This window comes from Pelophylax lessonae, assembly GCF_965119305.1.
Source record: "Pelophylax lessonae genome assembly, chromosome: 8".
Lineage (NCBI taxonomy): Eukaryota > Metazoa > Chordata > Amphibia > Anura > Ranidae > Pelophylax > Pelophylax lessonae.
The window spans coordinates 152400194-152413058 of record NC_138775.1 but is presented as its reverse complement, the minus strand read 5'-3'; positions in this window follow the sequence as shown (position 1 = coordinate 152413058).

The following is a 12865-nucleotide window of genomic DNA, read 5'->3' as shown; positions in this document are numbered from 1 at the left end:
TGTTCATATAATGTTAGAAACCAAATTCTTTGATGTGGTAAGCAACTGCAGTTGTAGTAAATACATTCTTAGTTGCCAGTACATCAATTCACATAAAATGAGTCAATCTACTAAACATAATTAAATATTTGGAAAAGGGGGAATTAAAGCAAATCTTGAGATTTGCAGTAATTAAACACAATAAATGTAATTGTAATTTTCAGATAATGGTTTTATATAATTGAAACTCTGCCGCTGACCCTTGCTAAAGGCATATAAAAATAGAGAGACACTTAAAAAAGCAATTATTTTAACAAACCATGCATGCTTTATTATGGTTTATTAATTTTAAATTTGTTGTTGGTCATTCACACATCATGTTTTATAGAGAGCTAAGTCATGGAACATGATGTAGCAGAATAAGACAACATACCCAGAAGTAGATAAATGTAAAAATATATTGGCCGCAGCATCACAAATGACAGCTGTTCTACTCTCTTCTGTTCATTGCAAACTGTTTCAAACTCTTTAAGGATAAATTCACTTTAACCACTTGCCGACCGCCGCACGACTATCTACGGCGGCGGTCAGCCCCTCACAGGCAAAGTGACGTAGGGCTACGTCACTAGCTTGTGAGGGTCTAGGGAGCGAGCGCGCGCCGCCGGAGGCGCGATCCCGCTCCCGCGTGGTCACGGACCCCTCCGCGCGTGTGACAGGCGGACCCGATGTCCGCCGGCCACTCTGCGATCGGCGGGGGAGAGGGAGAAAGTCAGGCAGCTTGTGTAAACAAGCTGCCTGTCATTCTCCCCTCTGTATGAGAGATGATCATATGGATCTACTATGTAGATCCGTTGATCACTCTGCATACAGCTGAAGCCACAGCCAATCACAGTTAGAATCACGCCCCTAGGGACACACACAGCCCCTCCCTCTCAAATAAAGTTAACCCCTTCACTACCAGTGTATTTTTACAGTAACAGTGCATATGTATAGCACTGATTACTGTAGAAATGTCACTGGTAACCCCAAAAGTGTCAAAAATGTCAGTCAAGGGTCCGATCTGTCCGCCGCAATGTCGCAGTACCGCAAAAAAAATCGCAGATCGCCGCCATTACGCGTTAAAAAAAAAAACAACAAAAATGACAAAAATCTTTCCCTTAGTTAGTAAACGCAATAACTTTTGCGCAAACCAATCAAAATACGCTTTTTGCGATTTTTTTTACCAAACATAGGTAGCATAAAACAAATTGGCCGAAAATGTTAAAAAATTTTGATTTTTACATTTTTTTGGGGGGGAATTTCATATAAAAAAAAGGGAAAAATATTGCTATTTTTGCAAAATTTACGCTCTTTTTTTGTTTATAGCGCGTGATCAAAAAATTGCACAGGTGATCAAATACCGCCAAAAGAAAGCTCTGTTTGTGGGAAAAAAAGGATGCCAAATTCGTTTAGGTACAGCGTCGCACGACCGCGCAATTGTCCGTTAAAGTCACGCAGTGCCGAATCGCAAAATACCCCCTGGTCGTTTAGCAGCCAAATCCTCCGGGGCTTAAGTGGTTAAAAAAAAAAATTATTAATGCACATTTTTTGCAGGTTAAATAAAAAATTTGCATTTACTATTTTTTTTTTTTTGCAACAGCAACAGCCTGGAAAGCATTGCTCCTGTGATCAGCACACTGCAGGTGTAATGAAGAACTCCTGTCAGTGTATTTGTCAATTTTCTTAAAGAGGTTTTCCCAGTGATAGTGTTTAACCACTTCAGCTCAGGAAGGTTTTACCGCCTTCCTGACCAAGTCATTTTTTGCAATACGCCACTGCGTTACTTTAACTGACAATTGCGCGGTTGTGCGGTGCTGTACTCAAATAAAATTGATGTCCTTTTTTTTCCCCACAAATAGAGCTTTCTTTTAGTCATATTTGATCAACTCTGCGGTTTTTATTTTTTGCGTTATAAACAAAAAAAGACCAACAATTTTGGAAAAAAAACAATATTTTGTACTTTCTGCTATACTGCATAACCAAAAAAAAAGTAAAAAAATCAAACTACATCAATTTAGGCCAATATGTATTTGGCTACATATTTTTGGTAACAAAAAGTCCCAATAAGTATATAATAATTGTTTTTTGCAAAAGTGATTGCGTCTACAAACTTTGGGATAGATTTGAGGACTTTTTTTATATTTTGTTTTACTAGTAATGGTGGCGATCAGTGATTTTTAGAGGGACTGCGACATTGCACCGGACAAATCTGACAATAAGTGACTTTTTTTGGGGACCAGTGACACCAATACAGTGATCAGCGCTGAAAAAATGCATTGTCACTGTATAAATGACCCTGGTAGGAAAGGGGTTAACACCAGGGACGATCAAAGAGTTAAATGTGTTCCCTATGAGTGCTTTATAACTGTGGGGATGTGCTTTCACTAAAGGAAAACAGAGATCCATGTTCCTGCTTAGTAGAAACACATGATCTCCATTTTTCTGTCTGGCAGAACAGCAGTCTGCCTTGTTTACATAGACTGACTGCCGTTCTGCCCCTCCCCAAATGACCGCTGGGTTCCCAGCAGACATTGCGTTCGTCGAACCTGCTGGTTGGCTCCAGCTATGTCCAATCACAGCTGGAGCAGGGCTCCGGCAGTGGCCCAGAGCTGATAGAGGAAATCACGTACAGGTATGGGATTTTGCATTTAAGGGCCGTCCTGCCACAGTAAATGTACATGGGGCAAAGATTTTATCTAACCAGATTACCTTTCTCAAAGTATTGATTACCAATACCCAAGGTACCATTGTTACTTTCTTTTACACCAAACCAACAGATTGGAACACAATGTTCCATTGCCACAGTGCTCATCCAATCCATCCCCACAAGAACTTACCGAACTCGCAGTTTGCATAGGTTTTACACATCTGCTCAGGTGCTAATGCTCGGCAGCAACAACTTGAGACAATGTACAAAAGGTTCCTAGAACAGGGATACCCACCTCAGGTGCTTGATCATGCTCACACCAAAGCCTTGTCAGATAGCTCCAGGACCTCGGGTCCAGCCGATCATCCGCTTATTATCCACACAGTTAGCTGTGAATCCAGCAGAATTAAATGGACAGTATAAAGCAATCTGGGCTGAGAGTGAAACCCATGATTGCATATAAACTCAGCAGGACATTACAGGACATTAAACTCCTCCAAGAATATCGCACAAAAAAGGTTGTTACAAGTGTTTTAACTGTAATGTTTACAATTCTCTCATCATTGGCGACTAATTCTCACGCCCACATGGGGGAAATCAATAACAGATACTTGACAACTACAATTGTAACACTGACTACTACATTTACATTTTAAAATGTCTCTGTGCTTTGACATTTGTAGGGAAGACGAGAGGAGCATTCAGCAAACGGTTTTAAAAACACAGAAGCATTATTAGGACCACATTGGCAAAGATATACAGGGGTGAAAAATTGATTTGAACATGTCAGTAGCTGTACATTTTGCTAAATCTAAAGATCAGACCCATGAGTTATGTGGGATGGTAATTGAACATGTCAAACCCGCCAGAGGAGGTGATCGGGATCGATTGCTCCTCTGCCTTGAGGCGTGCTGAATCTTCACCTTGGGTATGGTACAACCAGGTGGTGTCAGGGTGCCAACAGCAGGAAAAGGGCTCTAGGACCCAGCACCACTACCAGCACTTTGGTAAAAGAAGGACTCGAGGACCCAGCATTTCTACCAGCACTTCACCTGGCCCTTTATAAGGAAGCCTGCCAGTGATTTTAGTTGCTGGTCGATCTTCAGCTTCCCCCGTGTTTTCCTGTGCTTGATATTATTGGGTTTCCTGTTACTGAATCGGCTTGCCTTTCACCTGTCTTGTTTCCATTACCGGCTTTGACCCTTGGCTTGTTCCTGTGTCCCTGCTTCTGCCTGCTGCTCTGTGCTTGACCCCTGGTTTGCTCTTTTGACTCTGCTACTGCCAGATTACCAGTGTATGACCCCGGCTGACTCCTGACCCTGCTTGCTGCTTACTCCTGGCTGACCTTCCGTGCATGACTTCTGGCCTGACTCCTGACTTTTCTCCTGGCTCTCCCTGCTGCCAAGTATCACCTGGTACTCCTGAGGGACTCCTGCCCAGCAGTGCATCCTGATCGTCAGGAGTGCATCCTGATCGTCAGCCACCATCCAACGGACATCTCTGCTTCACCTCAGCCTGTTGCAGCTGGCTTCTCTGAGCTTAGCCCTCCCTGCTACCACCTTTAGGGGCTCGCTGCACTTAGCCACAAGGGAAACCCTCTTAGCACTTCGGCCTCTGACCAGGTACATGACAGATGGCCTCAATACCAATTTGTTCCCTACATATTTCCTTGGCGACATATACATTTCAAGCCTAAGAATACATGACCTGAAGTTTGAAAAGGTGATGTGTAGTCCTCCTCTCTGGGGTACACTTGATCAGTTATGTTTTTCCAGTTTATTATGTATAGATTTTTTCTTATCATTTTTTTTTTGCTTTCCTCCTTTTTTTTTCCTTTTTTTCTATTTTTTGATTTACTATGGCAGTACAAGGTATGTGGCCTGATATTTGGGCACATACCATGGGCAATGATGTGATTCTCAGGGTCCACTGGTGTGGTTTATTGACTCCCTGTCAGTAATCTGTCGGAATGGGTGGTTGCATTGGAATTCTGGTCTTTGCTTTGCTGTGACTTAGTAATAATTTAGCTTTTCTTTAGCCAGTAAGAGTTCCATGGTAACATGTTTCTGTAGTCGTTTTCGCTATAATTTTTGTTTCCTTTTTTACCCCCTTCTTCTCCACAGAGCACTCTTTTCACCTACACTACCTCAGGTTTATGTTATTTTTCCTTGATATATATATATATATATATATATATATATATATATATATATATATATATATATATACACATACATATATATATATATATATATATATATATATATATATATATATATATATATATAATTTCTATTTAATGTTTTTTTTATTTATTTTTTTATTTTTCTATCTTTGTTTTTATTATTTTATTATTATTTTTTATATTATTTTATTATTTAGTTTTAATTTTTTTGTATTTCTTTCTTTTTCTAGTACGATAAATTTGTATTAATGTTTGTAACAAAAACAATAGTTAAACATACATAAGGTTTTGTATTTCACATATATTTAGAAAAGTTTTACAACATGTATACAATGTAAAAATATCAGAAGCTTATAGGAATAAATATATGCAGCTTAAGCTATCCAGTTGTTCCATACATGTATACAAAAATTATAATAGTAATATTGGATTGGACATAAACAACATTGTTATATTTAACGCCAAATTAACATTTAGTTATCAAAGTATATTAGAATGAATAGGTAACCAATTGGCCTTAAGAAAGTCTAATCATAAAATATAACCATTTAAGATATAGTAGTAAAAAATTGAAAAATTAGAAAAAAAAAAAGATCTAAGTTAAAATAATAAAATAATAAAGATAACAATAAGAGATTTTGTTTTTGTTTTTTTTTTGTTTTTTTTTTTACTTTGTTTTTCTATTTTTTATTTTATTTCTTTTTATTTTTCCTTAATTGTTAACTTCATGTTATTTATTAAAATTTGTATTTTTGATATTTATTTTCTAATAAACCTTTTTATTTTTTCCTTTTTTTTTTCCCCTCACAATTTTTTTTCAGGTTTTTTTTCCTTTTATTTAATTTTTAGATGCTTATATATAGATTCTTCCACCTTTCTTCTCTGGTAATTATGTTTGCACACTTTTAGTTTACTTCTTCCCCCACTTTGCTCTGGGCTTTCCCTGCTTGAGCAGTGTTTACTTTTTGTTACAGAGTGACCCTGAATCATGGGTTTAAAAAACATGAAGGTAAAAAAACCTTGAGCCTTTAGAACCATTTAACATGTAGATTATGGGGCTAACCACAAATGTTTTCATCTGATTGTACACAGGGCCGCTGATAGGGGGGGACCACCAGCCCTCTTGTAGGGGGCCCGAGCTCACAGGGGGGGGGGCACACAGAGAGGGGGATTAGTGATGGACAACAAATACGGAAATCTTCCTCCAGCACCTGAATCTGATCTCTGTCCCTCTCCCTGCTATCAGCTTTTATCTGCTGAGAAAGAGACAGTCATCCCTCACTAATCCCCCTCCCTTGTGTGGGCCCCCTCTCTCCCTCCCAGCACTTATCTCTGCTCAGGAGTTTATTTGTAAATTGTAACTTTGTTTCTCTCTCTCTGTCTCTCTGATCACTGAGCTCCAACTGCCCAGCCTGTATATTTTTCTCATCTCATCTTCTTTTTTATTTAACATAGTTTTTTTTTTTAGATTTCGCAGGAATTATGCGAGTTATGTTATATTTGTGTCTGCTAATAGTGATTTTGTTGTAATTTTAGCTAAATATATCTTTAATATTTTCTTGGGGGGGCCCTGCCAGGTAGTCTGTATGGGGCCCCGCGATTTCTAACAGCAGCTCTGATTGTACATGTCTGTGATTTTTGATTTACAAGTAATTATGTAGTCCAAGTATCTTTATGATATGATATACAGTAAATGGGATGGTTCATCTAAACAGTTCTTGTACTACATAGTTGTTGGAAAATCTAAAATAAATTTAAGAACAATTTTACAATCAGAATGTAATGTGTGTGGCCAGACTAACACTGAACAGTCACCATAAATATTTTCCTCAATGCTATTTTCTGGTCCTGCAGTAAAGCCCACTGTGTCAACATCTCTATTATGTAATGTGGATTGCATGATGTTGGCTTCTGCTGATGTGGTCTACAAAAATATGCCACTTTATGTACCCAAAGTAGGATATACCAGCTGCAATGCTGGACTAGTAATGTCCTGTACATCTTCCCACTACTAAGATGGTCCCTTGTTAACCACTTGCTGACCGCCAGCAGTACATATACTGCGGCAAGTCGGCTCTATTGCGTGAAATGACATACCTGTACGTCATTTTGTGCAATAGCCAGTGGGGGCGCATGCTGATTGGCCAGAGAGGGAGCCAATCAGCGGGTACGGCAGATGCAATGTCTGCCAGCCACCCACGATCGCTCCCCAAAGAGACAGAACGGCGATGAACAGTGATCTTGTGTTCCTGCTATTTAGGAACATGGATCTCTGTGTTCATCTAGTGAGTCCATCCCACACACAGTTAGAAAGCACACCCTAGGGACACTCTTAACCCTTTGATCGCCCCGGGTTTTAACCCCTTCCCTGCCAGTGTCATTAGTACAGTAACATTGCATATTTTTAGTAATGTCACTGGTCACCCCAAAAGTGTAAAAGATGTCAGTTAGGTGTCCGATCTGTCTGCCGCATGTCGCAGTCCCACTAAAAATCGCAGATCGCCACCATTACTAGTAAAAAAATAAAATAAATAAATAAATACACCATGAATCTATCTCCTAGTTTGTAGACGTGATAAATTTTGCGCAAACCAATCAATATACACTTATTGGGGTTTTTTTTAACCAAAATGATGTACCAGAATGCATATTGGCCTAAAATTAGGAAAAATAAATTGATTTTTTTTATTTTTTTTTATTGGCTGTGTTTTATAGCAGAAAGTAAAAAATATTGTTTTTTTTGTTGTTTTTTTTTCAAAACTGTTGCTCTTTTTTTGTTTATAGTGCAAAAAAAAAAAACGCAGAGGTGACTAAATACCACCAAAAAAAAGCTCTATTTGTGGGGAAAAAAATGACATCAATTTATTTTTGGGTACAGCGTTGCACGACCGCGCAACTGTCAGTTAAAATAACGTAGTGATGTACCGCAAAAAAATGGCCTGGTCAATAAGGGGGTAAAAGCTTCAGCTCCAGAAGTGGTTAATAGGTGAATGAATACTATGGGATAGGGAGCACAGATGTCAGAGACCCATAAGTTGCCTCAATGCTTTGTCAATACTGTGAGAACATTCCATTATGGATGACACCAGTATATTCTGACTGTTTTGCATGTAAAGGGATTCTTCTTTTTTTTTTTTTTTTTTGTAAAGGGATTCTGATCATGCTTAGTCGAATGAAACAAAAAGTAAACAATAATAAAGTCCTTGCGATTTGTTAAAACTTTGCTGATTACAAACTTCTGTTTCAGCATCTAATTCCATATACTATATTTATATGCATTAATTATAAATAGCATATAAGGGGTGGCATTTCATCCACACATTGAGCATCACTAACAGCATATGATTATTTTAACCTGCTGCTGGAAAATGGGTACAGTAATCATTTTTAACAAGAGAAACAAAGACTGTTCCCTTTCACTGCAGTCTGTCATTTGGCAAACTATTGTTTAGTTCCTAATGACTGATTTGAATGAATTATACCTCTGTTTACTCCAGCAATATTTTTGTTTTATGATTAGATACTGAGCCAAGTGACAGATTATACTGTTTAAAAGCACAATATGGTCATCAATATCATGATTTACATGACATGAAAAACCAAGAAAATTAGGATAACATAACTAATTTATCTCACGGAAACACATTTTTAATATTTTACCATACATTTAAAAAACAACCACATTTTATAAATTGCACATTTATTTCATATTATCCCCAGAACAGTTATATATCCTGCTTGTTTCTAGGAAGGAAGAGTTTGCTATTGGTTCCCAAGACAACAAGAGGTAAGTGTGATGCCCTGTAGATGCACAACAGTTCACATTTTGTTTTTCTTTCTTTCTCTTTTTTTTTAGCAGAGTAGGTTTTTTTAAAAAACCTTTAATCAGAAAAGCATATAAAAAATTGAACAGATTGCTGCCTCCTGAGAAATGCTTACTTTTGCAGTGAAGCTTGCCATGAAGATAAAAGAAGTAAATCTTTCCTCCTTGATGATCTCCTAAATTAGTTATAGATTTATTATTGAATATATACTACAAATTTAACTATTTTTTCATATGCATAAATGTTTTCTTATCTTGTGGAGAAAAGGACATATAATCCCTTTTACAGGCAACAATGAGACATATATCAAAAACATCAATGGAATTCTCATTAAACACAGCTGTGTTATTCGTTTTATAACAGGGAGTAATAGAGACGTTGATGACCAAACCATGGCAGTGTGCTTTGACATTTAGTTAGCTAAAGCACTGTGTATTATAAACAATTGGTGTTTTTTAAAAACAAGACAAGTTTTCGACTTTTTCAATCTCTGTTGGATTTCAGTGCTGCTGATCTCTTGCATTTTCCTGACTATATGCATGTGCTCTGGCGATGGCTCCATGATTTTTCTAACCACTTGCCGACCAGTCACTGGGACTGTACTGCGGCAAAGTGGCTCGATTCCGTCCAGCGACGTAGACCTACGTCGCTGAACTCCTCCGCTTGTGGGCGGCGCTCGCGTGCCGCCGGAGGCTCGCTTCCACTGTTTTCAGTCACAGCGGGAGTCGGGCCAGGGGAGGAGCAGCGGCGATCACCGCCACTCTTCCCTGATCGTTGGGGAATCGAGTCTGGAGATCCGCCTGCTTGTGTAAACAAAGCGGGCGGATCTCCTAAGTGACAAACAGTGACAGATTGCAGGGTTCAGCATAGCTGAACATGCGATCTGTCCCTGTGTCACTCAGTCACCTCCCCCCACACACGTTAGTAAGCACCAGGCATACATTAACCCCTCCCTCTCCAATAAAATTAACCCCTTCCCCGCCAGTGTCATTTTTACAGTAGCAGTGCATATTTATAGCACTGATTACTGAAGAAATGTCACTGGTACCCCCAAAAGTGTCAAAAATGTCAGTCAAGGGTCTGATCTGTCCGCCGCAATGTCGCAGTCCCGCAAAAAAAATCACAGATCGCCGCCATTACTCGTTAAAAAAAACACCAAAAATGACCGAAATCTTTCCCTTAGTTAGTAAACACAATAACTTTTGCGCAAACCAATCAAAATACGCTTATTGTGATTTTTTTTACCAAACATAGGTAGCAGAAAACAAATTGGCCAAAAATGTAAAAACATTTTGATTTTTAAATTTTTTTTGGGGGGGAATTTCATATAAAAAAATGTGAAAAATATTGTTATTTTTTCAAAATTTATGCTCTTTTTTTGTTTATAGCGCAAAAGGTAAAAAATGCACAGGTGATAAAATACCACCAAAAGAAAGCTCTGCTTGTGGGGAAAAAAAGTACGTAAATTTCGTTTGGGTACGGCCTCGCACGACCGCACAATTGTCAGTTAAATTCGCACAGTGCCGAATCGCAAAAAGTGGCCTGGACGTAAGACAGCAAAATCCTCCGGTGGTAAAGTGGCTAAAGAGCAGGTTTACTGAAGTTGAGGTGGTGATGGACCATGACAGCGTAATATGTGTTGACGTAGCCCCTTGTGCTCTTTGCTGGGAAAGTATTTCACAGGATGACAAAGTAGGAGCACAATTGGAAGACAGGGATAGAGCATTGTCAGCCATCCTCTGATGAAGTCTAAAGGATGTTACAAATAAGGTAGAGCTGCAAGTGTGAGGCCATTATGCTAGGGGCATTCCCATTAGTTGAGTAAGCAGAATCAATCTCTATTAGCCACAGAGAAAGATATATATGGGAATTAGATAAGAGAGCCATCTGCCTAGGACAGTGATGGCGAACCTTGGCACCCCAGATATTTTGGAACTATATTTCCCATGATGTTCATGCACTCTGCAGTGTAGTGGAGCATCATGGGAAATGTAGTTCCAAAACATCTGGGGTGCCAAGGTTCGCCATCACTGGCCTAGAAGGTGAATGTGAGTGTTCTTAATGTTATATTATAAACAACCTGAACATTATTCATTTATGGACTATTAGTGATTTCTTACACGTGGGTATTGTGGCATTATTTATGTATATGTGTGGTCACCATTGATAAAATCATATTGGTTTGTTCACATGTATATCACTTTATATTTCATGTTGAAGGCTGTGGGTTTGTGTATTTCGGTGTGCTGCACTTTATTTATTCATTGATTTGGTATTTAGATGTGATTTACCGTACTATTAGTGTTTAGCTGCTCTAAGTGTTGGGGTTTAGGCCTCATACACACTGGACATTATCAAAATGCCAGAAGAAAGCTGTAGCTGTAGAAGAAGTTTTTCAGCATTTTTGTATTAGTATTTTTTCAGCTGTAGCATTTTTTAGCAAAAAGTTAAAAAACTATAAAACTTAATAAATTACGTTTTATAAATTTAAATTTATACATTTTTTAGCAAATCTATACTCCGACAAACGCTTATGGCTCAAAAATGCTGATAAATGCCAAATAGCTGCATTTTCCACAGATTTTTGTTAGGCATTGTTAAGCTTTTATTAGAGTTGGAACGTTTTTACAGCTGAAAAACTCCTCCTAAAACCCACTAGTTCTGGGGATTTTTTCAGCCAGAAAATGCCCTGGCCAAAATCTGCTGATAACAGCTTATGTGTGCATGGACACATAGGATAACATGCTGGGAAGTTTATTGGCTGCCAAAAAAAAACTTCTGAAGCCAAAAACAGCAGCTGTAAAAATGTTCAGTGTGCATGAGGCCTTAAGATTGAAAATTTCCTGCATGGGGATTGGAGGTTTGTTTATAATTATAAAAGGAACTGCCTGAACAATAATGGTAGGATCACTAGATATTATTTTAATGAAAATGAAAGGTTTAAAATCATTGAAAATACTTTTGAAATTAGATCAGCACTGATGTTAGCAAAAGCTTACAGTATCTCACAAAAGTGAGTACACCCCTCACATTTTTGCAAATATTTAATCATATCTTTTTGTGTGACAACCTTGAAGAAATGACACTTTGCTACAATGTAAAGTAGTGAGTGTACAGCTTGTATAACAGTGTAAATTTACTGTCCCCTCAAAATAACTCAACACACAGCCATTATTGTCTAAACCACTGGCAACAAAAGTGAGTACACCCCTAAGTGGAAATGTCCTAATTGGGCCCAATTAGCCATTTTCGCTCCCTGGTGTTATTTAAGCTTTACACTCACTACTTTACATTGCAGCAAAGTGTCATTTCTTCAGTGTTGTCACATGAAAAGATATAATAAAATATTTACAAAAATGTGAGGGGTATATTCACTTTTATGAGATACTGTATATATAATATATATTTGTCTGATTCCTGCCATTATTTCTGTATTCCAATACTGGCTGACATTGGTAGAAATGATTGTAATTTATGACGTATTTATTTATAACATATGTATAATACTATAAAATCATATTCATAATATATTACTAATTAATTATAAAATAATTATAGCAATATCTATTAATATAATGAGCGTGTGTGTGTATATATACATATATATATATATATATATATATATATATATATATATATATATATATATAAATATATATACAAAGTATATACAATATATATATATATATATATACTTCTTATATATTACATTATATAAATATATATTCATAATATATTCATAATAATAGTAATATAATTTAATGCAATATTTTTACATAACAAAATAATATAATAATAATGCTTGGACTTTAGGTTTCCATCCTCCATGTTTCCTTCTCCAGTTCAGTTCCCCCAGTGTTGCGCTCTCTCACTGCAAATGTGTTCCTCCAGCCTCTGGCTCTGCCCCCCAGATCGCTAACGTTTTCAAAAAGTGTTACTTTGTATCAACTGCTGTCAGTGAGTGGTCAGGACAGAGTCCAGGCTGGGTCTTGGGGAGCACTGTGAGTAAGGGAGCAGGGCCTAGGCTGTGCTGTGTGTGGGTGGAAGCTGCACTTTGGGCAGTACGTTACAGTAGTGCAACGCTGTCAGGTATTATGGTGAGGAGATGTGACAGTGGGGAGCTCAGCGGAATACATCAGGGGATTAGCATAGTCAACAGCTGATGTTTTCCCAGACAGCTGGCACTGAACA